The 14,672-nt window shown below is 41.9% G+C and overlaps 2 non-coding genes across 2 annotated transcripts; both read right to left on the reverse strand.

The window, feature by feature from the left end:
* Nucleotides 1-13,912: 13,912 nt before the first annotated feature.
* Nucleotides 13,913-13,985, reverse strand: Trnaa-agc. Its single transcript has one exon. It is a non-coding gene; the product is annotated as a tRNA-Ala (tRNA).
* Nucleotides 13,986-13,994: 9 nt separating this feature from the next.
* Nucleotides 13,995-14,066, reverse strand: Trnaa-ugc. Its single transcript has one exon. It is a non-coding gene; the product is annotated as a tRNA-Ala (tRNA).
* Nucleotides 14,067-14,672: the final 606 nt, after the last annotated feature.

The raw sequence follows: 14,672 nt of genomic DNA on the forward strand, positions 1-14,672 counted from the left end.
ATTTACGTCGCCACAGGGAAGAGACGAACAGATATTTGCGTTGTGAGAAGACACGTGTGCTTAGGAAATTAATACTAAACACCAGGTATTGAGCTTTCCAAGACAACTAAATGTGCCTTTTTAAAATTTATTGTTGCCCTTAGCCAGCTTCACCCTCTTACATAAAAAAGATACGTGTGCTTAGGAAGCTATTAATCAGCACCACTTATTGAGATTTCATGATAAAGATTTTTTTTTTTTTGTTGTCCTTGGCCAGCTTTCCCCTATTACAAAAAAGAAGACACGTGTGCTTAGGAAATTAATAACCGTCACCAGGTATTGCGTTTCCATGACAACTACACGATAAACATTACCAACTTGCCCATTCATTTACATCGCCACAGGGAAGAGCAGAATAGACATTTGCGTTGTGAGAAGACACGTCTGCTTAGGAAATTATTTATGGGCACAAAATATTGAGTTTTCCACGACAACAATACGATAAAATTACCAACTTGCGCATTCATTCAGATGACCACAGGGAAGAGAGGAAGAGAAATTTGCGTTGTGAGAAGATACGTATGCTTAGGAAAGTACTAATCACCAGGTATTGAGTCTCCCATGACAACTACACGGTAACATTGCCAACTCGCTCATTCATTTACATCGCCACAGGGAAGAGCAGAACAGACATTTGTGTTGTGAGAAGACACGTGTGCTTAGGAAATTAATACTAACTAAGCTCCAGGTATTGAGTTTTCCAAGGCAACTAACACTATAAACATTACCAACTCGTGCATTCATTTACGTCGCCACAGGGAAGAGACGAACAGACATTTGCGTTGTGGTCAGGAAAACATTCACAGCGATTCAGTATTGAGGTTGATTTTTCCCGGTAAATATTGGTGATGGAGTCATAAAGATTTTAATGTATTTCACAGGTTACCATCATAATTTTTTTTTTTCTATTTTGTAAGGTAGGTTTGGAATATTGCGGTGTCATATTTTGTGTGAGTGGTTATTATACGCGTGATGGCTTTGATGTGTGAACGTTTACCGGTGTACAAAAACAATTCTATATATGGGAAATGTTTTTCTCTTATCACTCTCGCTAAAAATGTACGTAAAAGATGTGCATTGTTAGTACATCGCGGTGGGTCTTCTTATTCAACCTCTTCCGTACCATGACAAGTTTTCATATTAATTCTGCTTGCTATGTGGTGCTTTTATACAGCTTTAGAAATTTATGTTGGGATTGATTAACCCAACCTAACTTAATCTATTTTAAATTCCTGTAATGCCGCGGCCGTCCTGGAAAGTAATAAGCTGTTAATTTGGAAGACTAGGTAATGAGAACACACCTAACTTAATCTAACGTAACTTAACCTAACCTAACGTAACCTAATCAAACATAACCAAGCTTTTTATCTCCCAGTAATGCCACGACCGTCCTGGCAAATAAGCAGCTCATTTGGAAGACCAGGTTATGAGAACAAACATCAACTGCCTACTTCATCAAACCTAACGTAACCTAACCTAACCTCACCACACCTAACCTAACCTAACCTAACCTCACCTCACCTCATCTCACCTCACCTAACCTAAACTAACCTCACCACACCTAACCTAACCTAATCTATCTCCCTGTAATTAAAAAACTGTGAATTTGAAGACCAGATTATGAGAACAAACAAAGACTGCTTACTTCATCCAGCCAAGCCATCCATACCAACACACAACACACAACACACAACACGCAACACGCAACACGCAACATTCGCCCATCAAAAGCAGTGCGATTCAGTACACATGCATTGCGTCCACCCGTCCGTTCGTCCGTGCGTGTGTCCGTGCTTGATTACCTACGAAAATCCGCCACGTGCATCCCTCTCCTAAGATCGAGTGGAAAAAAAAGTCTTGATCTCGCAAAATTTGGCAAAACACTAACTTTCCACTAACTTCCTTGTACCTTAAACACACACACACACACACACACACACACACTCTCTCTCTCTCTCTCTCTCTCTCTCTCAAACCTTATTTTCTTTGCTAACTTCACCCATTTCCCATTTTCTTTTCTCCGTTTTCCTCACTTGCTTCTTCTATTCTTGTCTCATTTACTCTCTTCCCCTTTGTTGTTTTCCTCCTTCTCTTTCTCCTCATAGCCATTTTTTTTTTTTTTTCCTCTCTTCTCTAATTCCTCCTTGTGTGTCTTGCTATTTTCTCTCGCCTCGTCATATTTTTTCCTTCTCTTTCCTTTTCTCTTTTCGCTTCCACTTTCCTCTCCTTTTGCTCTTGTTCCTTCGTTTTTTTTAATAACCGTTCTTTTTATTATATTTTTCTCTTTCTCTTTCTGTCTCTCTCTGTCTGTCTGTCTGTCTGTCTGTCTCTCTTTCACACGTGCCAATTCCTTAGAGCGCCCTTAATCACGCAAATAGAGAGTCAAAATGGAGATGTGACAAGGGTTCAAATTAGAGACACGAAGAGTAAACAGGAAAGGAAGGTAAGGAGGAGGTGAGGGAAGCCGAAGCGTAGAGGGAAGCGAGAAGGTTCAAATGAAGGAAGAGAGAGAGAGAGAGAGAGAGAGAGAGAGAGAGGAGGAGGACGAAGAGCACGGGGGGAGGGAGGGAGGGAGGGAGGAGTAAACGTAATAGATGTAGAGAACCACGTTTTGAGGAGGAAAAGGAGGAAGAGGGGAAGGTGGAAGAGAGAGAGAGAGAGAGAGAGAGAGAGAGAGAGAGAGAGAGAGAGAGAGAGAGAGAGAGAGAGAGAGAGAGAGAGAGAGAGAGATACAGAGACAGACAAATAGAAACAGAAAAGAAAAAAAAAACTAACAGAGAGAACAATTAATAAAAAATAGAAAAACGAAGGAACAAGAGCAAAAGGAGAGGAAACGTGGAAGCGAAAAGAGAAAAGGAAACAGAAGGAAAAAATATGACGAGGGCGAGAACGAGGCGAGAGAAAATAGCAGGACACACAAGGAGGAATTAGAGAAGAGGAAAAAAATAAAAAGTGGCCATGAAGAGAAAGAGAAGGAGGAAAACAACAAAGGGGAAGAGAGTAATAATGAGACAAGAATAGAAGAAGCAAGTGAGGGAAAACGGAGAAAAGAAAATGGGAAATGGGTGAAGTTAGCAAAGAAAATAAGGAAAGAGAGAGAGAGAGAGAGAGAGAGAGAGAGAGAGAGAGAGAGAGAGAGAGAGAGAGAGAAAAAAAAGAGAGTTGTATATATATTTTTTTGCGTTTTGAATTCCAGAAAAAGACAAAAATAGACGTGACAATCGCATCCTCTCTTCCTATCTTCCTCATCTCAGCACATTTCACTCATCTCTTTTGTCAAGCTTCTAAAAATTTCCCCCCGCTCCCCCCACCCCCCCTTACGACCTCCCAGGTATAGAGTGCTTATCCTTTTTTCCTCCTCCCTCCTTTTCCTCCTCTACAGGGTTCTCAACCTTTGCTTTTATCGTTAAGAACCCCTGAGTTATAAGACCATCTACCAGTACCCCTCAGTATTGTCACATGGAACATGGAACTCAATATGCAATGGCACTGCAAAGGATTTTATTAGATCAGCCATCTAAGTACCCCTGGAAATCTTCTTATGAACCCCCTGTGGTTTCGCGCTGTCAGGATGGCCACTGTCCATGAGCTAACATCATTAGGTCTCTATGACGCTGAAGACGTCTATGCAGAACGGTTTGGTTGGCAATAGACAATCTCATTATCAGACTTTGATTTCTAAGTTATGAAAATAATCTCATTTACGGGGCTTCATAGGTTCATGGTGTCTTGTAGTCTACTTACTAACCTAGAAGGAAAGAAAATATCATACTAACTTCGAGCTATCAATTGAGGAAGAAGTAATCTTTGTCCCAGGAATAGAGCAAGATGGTATATAAAAAAACACAATGCATAGTTATAACCTAACTCTACTATTATAGCGTTTTTTGTCGTAGATACATGTTTAGAAATACTTTACCTATCTTGATATCTCCTTACGTGACAAAAGAATATCCAAAAATATACGATATGCAGTTGACCATCTTTTCTGTGAAATATTACGATATCTGTTGAATCTGGCAACTTCAACGGGAGTTTGGGTCCTCTCCTAGTGTTTCCTTATGATTGGAACATTGATATTTATACGTCATTGTGATCAGGAAATAAAGAAAACTAAGTTTGCTTTTTTCTAAGAGCATGAAATAGAAAAATTTATGTTTACAAGTGGCAGTTTATGTATAAGACACGCAAACCTGTGTGCACTCATCCACTCTATCCAGAAGCTTAACTAATTTTCAAAAGTTCCCCAATAGCTACACAACTACCATTGGTCTACTGTTTCTATCCAGTTACCTACAAACACGTACACATTCACGGCAGCAACATGCAAAGTACACTAAATACTCCGGAGCAAAGCTGCCTCACCTTGTTTCATTAATCAGCTAACTCTTGCACACTTTCACACCAAAGCTATTTTTCATTTACCATCGACGATTTTATATTCGAATCAAAATTAAAACGACGATTGAGAACTTTCGGCCTAAAGATGTTTGAGGGCCGTGACGGCCTTGGGCGCCGCACGGGGGAAGGAGGTGGCCGTCGGGTCCGGCCTGGGGCCCAAGGCAGGGAACTGGCTGCAGGTCCTGCTTTTCCTTGGTGGCCTCAAGCTTCACTACTAGTCGTCCACTTGCAGCGCATCACACTAGGCAAGGGTCGCCATAAGCAAGAGATCAATGTCTACCACTCACCGGATGGTGCCGTGAGGGGCCCTAAAGGGGTGATAAGGGCTCCTTGCATAGAATATGATGGTGAGTGGTGTGTACGGGACCTCTGCTTATAATGACACCGGGCTGAACAACTCGCCATGAACGAGGGCACGCTATGTGCCATGAGCCAGGCACTGACAGTACCAGGGGTCCTTTACGTTAGGTTAGGTTAGGTTAGGTTAGGTTAGGTTAGGTTAGGTTAGGTTAGGTTAGGTAAAAGGACTCACTTCATGACAGCGTTTGGGGAGTGGTGTGTGGCGGGTCATTGCTCATGGCGACCTGTGTGAGGCATTGCAAGGTTGCATCGTCACTGCTCTCATAACCACGGGACTGGGGTTGACCCTTTCTGGGTAAAAGTTTCGTCCCAGTACCTGTGTAGGTAATAATACTTTGGATCGTTTCGCCATCGCCATCGCCGCACCGTTAGCCTCGATAAACGGATCGTTATCCTCAACAAACACATCTGTACCGTGGACACTGGAATCGCAACCTGTCGTGGAATCCCATTGTTAGCGTGGACTCATTTTCCTTCGCGGCTTCAAGCTCACTGATTGTTGTCAACTTGCAGCGCCTCATACTAGGCAAGGCGTCGCCTTAAGCAGGGTGCCGTGTCTACCGTCCATCAGATGATGCCGTGAGGGGCCTTTAAGGGGTGATAAGGGCTCCTTGCATAGAGTCTGGTGGTGAGTGGTGTGTACAGGACCTCTGCTTATAATGACATCGGGCTGAACAACTCGCCATGAACGAGGGCACGCTGTGCGCCATGAGCCAGGCACTGACCGTACCAGTGGTCCTTTACGGGGTGAAAAGGACTCACTGACAGTGTTTGGGGAGTGGAGTGTGGCGGGTTATGCTCATGGCTACCCGTGTGAGGCGCAGTAAGGTGGCAGCGTCACTCTCCTCGCACTCACGGGTCTGGGGTGAACTCTTACGGGGTGAAAGGGTTCGCCCCAGTACCTGTGTAGGCAAGTGAACTTCAATTGCGTCGCAGTGAGGTGGCAGCGCCACTCTCCTCGCACCTAAGGGTGTGGGTGGATCCTTACGGGGTGAAAGGGTTCATCCCAGTACCTGTGTAGGCAAGTGGACTTCAATTGCAGCGCAGGAAGGTGGCAGCGTCACTTTACTCGCACTCAAGGGTGTTGGGTGGATCCTTACGGGGTGAAAGGGTTCGTCCCAGTACCTGTGTAGGCAAGTGGACTTCAATATTGTGTCTTGAAATCGCATCGTGAGGACTGGAACCGCATCGACATCGTGGAAACCCGCATCGTTCCCGTGGAAACTGGAATTGCATCTTGATCGTGGAAACTCGCATTATTATCTTGGAAACTGGAAGGGCATCTTTATCATGGAAAGGCATCGTCATTTTGGAAACTTGCATCGCTATCGAGGAAACTGGAATGCCATTGTTATCTTGGAAACTCGGAGCGCTATCGAGGAATCTGGAATCAAATCTTATCGTACACACTGTTATCGTGGAAGCTCTCGTGATCGTCGTTCGTTTCGTTATCTCTGAATTACTTAATTAGTCTTGGTATTATTATTATTAGCTTCCATAATAATAGAGATGTTGGTCATTTTTATCTTATCTTTTTTACTGTATTTTTTTTCAGGGTACAGTTTAGTGTTCTTCAACCTTTTCTAAATTCGTGCACCTTTTCGAGAAGCAAGGAGGACTATAAAAGAAATGCATCAATATTCGTAATTTTCCCTACTTTAAGACTGAAAATCGATAGATAACATTATTGAATATCTACCTGAAGCTACAGTTTTTTAGTCCTAAACAGTCGCTATATAGAGCGAAATGTACTAAAACAAAATGCCACATCTCAAACACATTAGGCCCGTGTTCCGTCGGAGTGTAATATATTACTATTGTGAATAAATCGCAATACTTTGATTAATATCAATAGGAGAGGACCCAAACTGTCACAATTTCAGTGTTCGCAGGAGAGAGTCAGTATCGTCTCGCGGTACAGAGTAATCGTCTCTAAACACTGTATTATGATGTATCTATTGATTTGCCAGGGTTTTACTCCTACCAGTATTTTTCTGTTCTTATTCTACCATGGTATTTCTTTATAGTTACTTGAGTTTATACGACTGACATCATAATATAGAGCAAAACATAATTGTCTGGTGTACCAAGATCTTTCATTTCTAGAGACTTGAAGACAGCACGGAACCTTAACACACATTTCACCTCGCTTCTGCACAGGTTAATTCTTCTTCTTCTCAACCTTTTAATGTGATGTACCCCTCGAAGTCTTTCAGTATTTATCACGTACCCTTACCCACAATGCAGCGTCAGGAAGGGTAACAATAAATGCATGGTTTATTGACTTAGTTTATTAAGTTTAAATTGTGTTATATATGTGGAGCAGACACAATTTTTAATTAATATTAGTATGTTTCTATGAGGTAGTGTCGATAGGAACTGGTACCTCACAGGGAGACACTATATGTGACTAACATGCAATGCATTTACCAAAAGAAACTATATCAGACAATTTTCGATCATTATGGCAGTGAACTAGTGTTGCTTGCAGCTAGTTGCAACTTGTAACTAGTAACAGTGATAAATAAGTCACTGTGTGTGTGAATAACATATAAGATAAGAAATCGGAGCAAATATTATAGGTTTGCAAGGTTGTGTGGCAACTGTAATCCAAGAGAGCTTCCTCTCAAGTGATATAACTCAAGAGTTTCCTTGTTAACGTTGTTAACGTGTCCTGGTTCTAGTGAAGGACACATTGTATACTACAAACGAATTTGCTGCTATTTAAAACTGAAGCATTTTGAGAAACCCGCCACGTACCCCAAAATTCCTCTCACGTACCCTGGGGTACGCGTACCCCAGGTTGAGAACCCTGTAGGTTTCTATACGCCTTGATTTTTGGTTGTGTTTCTGGGTCACCCCTGTGTGTGTGTGTGTGTGTGTGTGTGTGTGTGTGTGTGTGTGTGTGTGTGTGTGTGTGTGTGTGTGTGTGTGTGTGTGTGTGTGTGTGTGTGTGTGTGTGTGTGTGTGTGTGTGTGTGTGTGTGTGTGTGTGTGTGTGTGTGTGTGTGTGTGTGTGTAGGAACAGAAATCCTTTAGTAATTGGATTTTTTATTCTAAACTTGAATCACATCATATAAATCGTTTGTTTGTCTCTACATTTTTTTCTAACATACTTTTTTATTAATCTCTGTACTAGTGTGAGTCGCCCTAGTCTTCATAGTTTACCCTCTCTCTCTCTCTCTCTCTCTCTCTCTCTCTCTCTCTCTCTCTCTCTCTCTTCCTCCTGAGAGAACATAACACTGATGGTAAAAGACTCCGGCAGCACAGTACAGTCTCAGAGGATTGCCCTGCCTTAATTAACTTATTCCCGCCTTGACAGATACCTTCAGTTTGACCTCTACACACACACACACACACACACACACACACACACACACACACACACACACACAGACTCGTTTCCAGTGGTAGGTTGTGTGTGTGTGTGTGTGTGTGTGTGTGTGTGTGTGTGTGTGTGTGTGTGTGTGTGTGTGTGTGTGTGTGTGTGTGTGTGTGTGTGTGTGTGTGTGTGTGTGTTTGAAAATTAGTTCTACCCATATGACTTCATCCTCGAAAATTGCTCTCTTAGAAAAGCTTCACGAAAGAATAAAGGCATTTTCCTATACATCTAGCAAACCTAATTAATGTAACCTGATCCAATTCCACTTGGCTTCAATTAATCCCAAGTCAATCTATTCCCTTCTCTTCTACGTAGGACCAATACCCAACACGGTTTCAGTCTACCCTATTTAACCCTATATCATCTTACCTTACCCTCCTCTACCTAACCCTACTTACATAACCTAACATGACCTATTCTGATCTACTTTAAAGAGACAATACCCTTTCCTAACCTAACGCAATCTGATCCAGCTTATCATAAGGGTATTTGGGAAAGTTTTAACGTAATGGAATACTTGTGAGGTGGAGAAACAAACTTAGAGAGAGAGAGAGAGAGAGAGAGAGAGAGAGAGAGAGAGAGAGAGAGAGAGAGAGAGAGAGAGAGAGAGAGAGAGAGAGAGAGAGAGAGAGAGAGAGAGAGAGAGAGAGAGAGAGAGAGAGAGAGAGAGAGAGTTTACATACATATTTATAAAAGACACAAGGAAACGTACAAGAGTCTAATGGAAATACACGAAAAATACTCCCTTTAAACAAATTTATTATCTCCGAGGGGATTTTAAGACAGCTTGGCATGTTTTTTTTAGGGCATCTTAAGGAGGGTGTTATCTCCCTTTTGGGTGAAAATATAAATACTGCGACAATTTTCATACCTCAAAGAGAGAATTAACATGAAAAAAACCAGCGTAAATACTTATAATAAAAAAAAACATAAGAAAAGAAAATCTCCACCGCTATTAACTCATTCAGTAGTGAGACGCATTTTTATCTTGAGGTTTGTGTACGATTAGACATTAGGAAGACTCTATGGGGGTCAGAAGATTAATGCACGGAGTATTCACTATTCTAATCCCAATATAAGTTTCTGAAGCTGTATAAAATAGCTAAATAGTAAGCAAAACTAATATGGAAACGCGTCATGGTACTCTCTTCTTCTGCAGCTGCTCCCATGTTCATATGGGGTCGCTGTTCCTCACTAGTCTTCTCCACAAGGCTCTGTCCCCAAACTCCTCTCCACTCAATCCTCTCTCCCTCAGGTCCTCTCCAATACGATCCTTCCATCTTTTCTTTGGCCTGCCACGTCGTCTTCTTCCCTCCACTTCCATATCCAATATCCTTCTGCCGACATATCCTTCTTCTCGCCTTTTGATATGACCGAACCATCGCATTCTCCTTTCTTGTACTTTCTTTGTCACCTCCGTTACTTTGGCTGTTCCTCTTATAAAATTGTTTCTCACTTTATCCCTCCTTGTCACCCCAAGCATCCACCTTAACATTCTCATCTCAGCAACCTCCAACTTATTCTCCTGTGCTTTCTTTATTGGCCACGTCTCCGCACCATATAACATGGCAGGTCTAACCACCGATTTGAACACTTTTCCCTTTACTCTTGCACTAATTTTTCGGTCACAGAGCACTCCAGTTGTTCTTTTCCAATTCTTCCAGCCCGATTGGATACGGTGAATGATCTCTCCATCCAGGTTGCCGTCCGCTGATATATGAGAGCCCAAGTATCTGAACTCCTTCACACCCTTTAACTTCATATCTTGCATCCATACTTCACTCTCCTGTCGACCATTAAAATTCAGATACTCCGTCTTCTCCTGCTAATTCTCAAACCTCTCTCCTCCAATGCTCGTCGCCATCTCTCCAACTTTCTCTCCACACCATCTCTACTTTCATCCACCAAGACGATGTCATCCGCGAACAACATAGTCCACGGTGCCTCCTCCTTTATATTTTGAATACTGTCATCCATGAGTAGGTTGAACAGATATGGGCTCAGAGAAGATCCCTGGTGCAGGCCCACTCTCACACAGAACTCCTCTGTTGCTCCCACACTGCTCCTTACCCTCGTCCTTGAGCCTTCGTACATGTCATGTACTGAAAGGGTTAAATCTTCCAGCATCATCAACCCACATATCACCTCCACTGCCACCTATGTACACGAAACACAGGTAATGATGTCGGCTGTTTGTATGAGTGTGTGTGCGAGTGTGAGTATGTAAAGGGAAGGGAATATAAGAAATCAGCGGCTATTCCACCTACTATTAAATTCTCCACAAGCATCAACCCACCTTTCACTTGCACAGCCACCTATGTACACGAAACACAGGTAATGATATCAGCTGTGTGTGTGTGCGAGTGTGTGTGTGTGTGTGTATAGGTAAAGGGAAGGGAATATAAGAAGACGGCCGAGTATTTTTACCTTGGGATTTGTGTACGATTAGACCATTTTATTGACATTAGGAAAGGTCTATGGAGGTCAGAAGATTAATGCATATATGTAAGGCGGCTGCTGTGTATGTGTGTGTGTGTGTGTGTGTGTGTGTGTTAAGAAAGATGAAGTGAGAGAGGAGTAAGCTGCTTTGAATTAGTATCCACGTCTAGTGCAGTGAAGGGCAAGGGACTTAAGCCTGACTAATGCCTGGCTTCTTGGTGCCCTCAGCCGCGCCCTGTCATCCATAAGGCGCACTAACACGCCAATAAATCCCGGTAATGTGACGCACTGCTCCCGCCTCGCCTCTATGTGTGTTTAGCTAGCCAGGTGACTGTGTAGCTCTTGTGTACTCTGTTATTACCGTATGAGAGAGAGAGAGAGAGAGAGAGAGAGAGAGAGAATATGGAAACTCTACATATTTAGTCATAAAAACAAATTATTCTGAACGTATAAGAAAGAAATGCGGCCAAAAAAAAAAAGAAAATCGAGTCACCTTAGCAAAGTAAATTCTCTTTCTCTCTCTCTCTCTCTCTCTCTCTCTCTCTCTCTCTCTCTCTCTCTCTCTCTCTCTCTCTCTGTGCCAGCAGTCTCTCAGGATACAAAACCACGAAAAATATTTCTTGGAATTGCTATTTGAACTGGAAAAAAAGAAAAACAGTTGCCAATTTGTAAGAGAGCAAATAGAACTATTACTATTATTCTTACTACTACTACTACTACTACTACTACTACTACTACTACTACTACTACTACTACTACTACTACTACTACTACTACTACTACTACTACTACTACTACTACTACTACTACTACTACTACTACTACTACTACTACTACTACTACTACTACTACTACTACTACTACTTTTTAATACAAGAGAGAAACCAGCCAAGGGGAACAAAAAAATAAAAAAAATAATGCCCACTTGAAACGCTGGTTCCCTTAAAGATTACTAAAGAATTAGCCAAAATTTAGGGACAATTGCCTTGGAACTACTACAACAACAACAACAACAACTACTACTACTACTACTACTACTGCTACTACTACTGCTACTACTACTACTACTACTACTACTACTACTGCTACTACACTTGATTATTCCTCTCTTTCCTATTTCTCTCCCGGACGAAGGCAAGCATGAGGAAGAAAACAAGACGAGGCCACAGAGGGCAAACAAGTCGCCAGGTGCGCCAAGGTAAGACATAAAGCAGGGGACGGAAAAATATTGACGGAGGAAGAGAAGGAAACTGACGGAATGTGGAAAGAAAGTGAATAATGCTGGAGGAGGATGAGGATGAGGAGGAGGAGGAGGAGGAGGAGGAGGAGGAGGAGGAGGAGGAGGAGGAGGAGGAGGACAAAGAATCATGACAAATAAGAATAACTGAGGAAGATAAGCACACACACACACTCACACCCACACACACACACACACACACACAGGAGACAAAAAACAAAGAAGAAATTCCACCATGGCAGAACTGAAAGAGAATTTACTCAGCTATAATGACCTCACCTGACCTCTGGCTAATTAAAACTGGCCTCTGCTCACCTGTCACCTTTCACTACAACTCTCTGTAGCCAACCATTGCTCTTCTGTTGTCCTTCTTTAAGCTCATGACCAAAAAGTTTATTCCTGACACTTTATTTCTCTCTTATTCAGTTTAAAATGCAAGAGAAGCCTTTAATTGTCGACTGGCTAATTAAATAACTGACTGATAAGGTGAATTATTAACTGTTTGATTGATTGATTGACTTGCTGACTGGCTGACCTTGTGATTGCCTGATTAACTGACTGACATACTAATTGACTGGTGGAATGGGTGAGTGAGTGAGTGAGTGAGTGAGTGAGTGAGTGAGTGAATGAATGAATGAATTAGTGAGTGAATGAATAACCCTCTGCAACCTTCAGTCAATGTTCCTGTGAGTGAATGAATGAGTCAGTGGTCTAGTCTGGTCTAGTCTGGCGTGGTCTGGTCTGTCGGTCTGGTCTAGTGAGGGCTCCGGGATTTATTCAGTCTCCAAGTTTTGTTGCAGGAGAAGGATGAAAAACGAACACAGAGATTAAAGAGAGAAGTTTGCGTGCAGTATTTCAGGATAACGCGTCCCTCTCCCCCTTAACTCATCCCTGGAGGGGCCTATAGTGTCTCTCTCTCTCCCCCTCTCCCTCTCCCTCTCCCTCGCTCTCTCTCTTCCTCTTTTTAACGTTCCTTCGGTATACTTCAATTAGTATATTGAGGTCAAATACTCGTACCTTTCCTGTGGCTTTCCAGTACTATTTACGTTGTACCACCTTACTTGAGAGAGAGAGAGAGAGAGAGAGAGAGAGAGAGAGAGATTTCATTACTAAAGCTGATGGACTGAGTGAAATGTGCAACTCAGTCCTTAACTAACGATCATATTAAGGAAGGACAGAAAATTAGGTGTTTTTATGACGAGTTGTTGGTTTTTGTTGATCATTTTGAGTCACATTAGGCAAGTAAGTAATAAAACCTCTTCAGTACCATGACGCGTTTCCCTATTCATTCTACTTACTATTTGATGATTTTATACAGCTTCAGAAACTCATATGGGAGATTAAAATAGTGAAGACTGTGGCCATTAATCTTTTAACCTCAATAGACACTTCCTAATGTCAATAAAATGTTTTAATCGTACATAAAATCTCAAGGCAAAAAAAGTGTCCCAGTATTGAAGGCATTAAAATAGTGAAGACTGTGGCCATTAATCTTTTAACCTCAATAGACACTTCCTAATGTCAATAAAATGGTCTATTCGTACACAAAATCTCACGGTAAAAAAGTGTCCCATTACTGAAGGGGTTAAGTGTTGCTGGTTCCCCTTTATCTTGACATACCGTCGTGGCGCAAGTGAAGAGAGTGACTTTTAAAGGCCACACTGATGGGGAAGGGATCAATTGTGTTGTTGACATCTTGACTTGCCTAAGAAGGTAAGGAGGTAAGGCAAGTTTTAATGAACCACCGCTACCGCCACCACCGCCACCACCGCCACCACTACCGAATCGTACCAATCCATTTAAGAAGAATGAATAAATAAATACATAAAATTAAATAAAGGAGAATACAAAAAATAAAATAAAATAACATGAAAAAAAAACAGATGAAAAGAAAACTCGAAAAAACAAATTGAATAGATAAACGAAATAAAACAACACATAATATAAAAGCAATAAAATAACATATAAAATACATAGAAAAAAAATAGAAAAATTACAAAAATCGAAAATATAGACCATAAAATTAAATTAAAATAAAACCAGCAAAAGTGTTCCTGGAGATGCGGGGTATCGATCCCCGTACCTCTCACATGCTAAGCGAGCGCTCTACCACTTGAGCTACATCCCCTGCTGGTGGTGGAGGTGCCGGGGATCGAACCCGGGGCCTTTCACATGCAAAGCGAACGCTCTACCACTGAGCTACACCCCCTTGCGCTTACTCCCAATTCCAGACACACTTAACTCTCATTACAACTGTTCAGGTTTACTCAGACAAGACCTGCAGTAGTCAATGGGTTAACATATCGACAGGACATTGAAGAAGTAGTGTGGAGAAGGTACAAGCAACGATATTTCACGTCTATTAGAATTGTTCGGGTTTACCCAGACAACAAGACTCAATATAGCAGTCAGTGGGTTAAAATATCGGTGAATTAACGCAAATATCACACGAGATTAAAGAAATAGTGTGGGGAAAGGTACAAGTAATGATATATTTCACTTCTATTAGAACTGTTCAGCTTTATTCATGTGGAACCATGCGTGCTTTGGGGTCCGAGGGGTCTCCAAGCGCATGGGTTCGAATCCTGTCCACGGTCCGAGTGTAGGTTGGGCTTCCTCACTCGGGGTAACGGTTTCCTAGCGGGTAGGCTTTCAGATAGGAGGTGCCCCAAAAAGTACCCCCTTTAGCCCAGAAATTCCCGTGAAAAGCCCACATGGTATAAAATAAAAAACAAGACTCGTTATAGCAGACAAAGGTTAAAATATCAAAACAACACGAAAAAGAAAAAAAAAAAAAAAAACCGCACACACAAAA

Source organism: Portunus trituberculatus, chromosome 49, assembly GCF_017591435.1.
Source record: "Portunus trituberculatus isolate SZX2019 chromosome 49, ASM1759143v1, whole genome shotgun sequence".
In the NCBI taxonomy this organism is placed as follows: Eukaryota; Metazoa; Arthropoda; class Malacostraca; order Decapoda; family Portunidae; genus Portunus; species Portunus trituberculatus.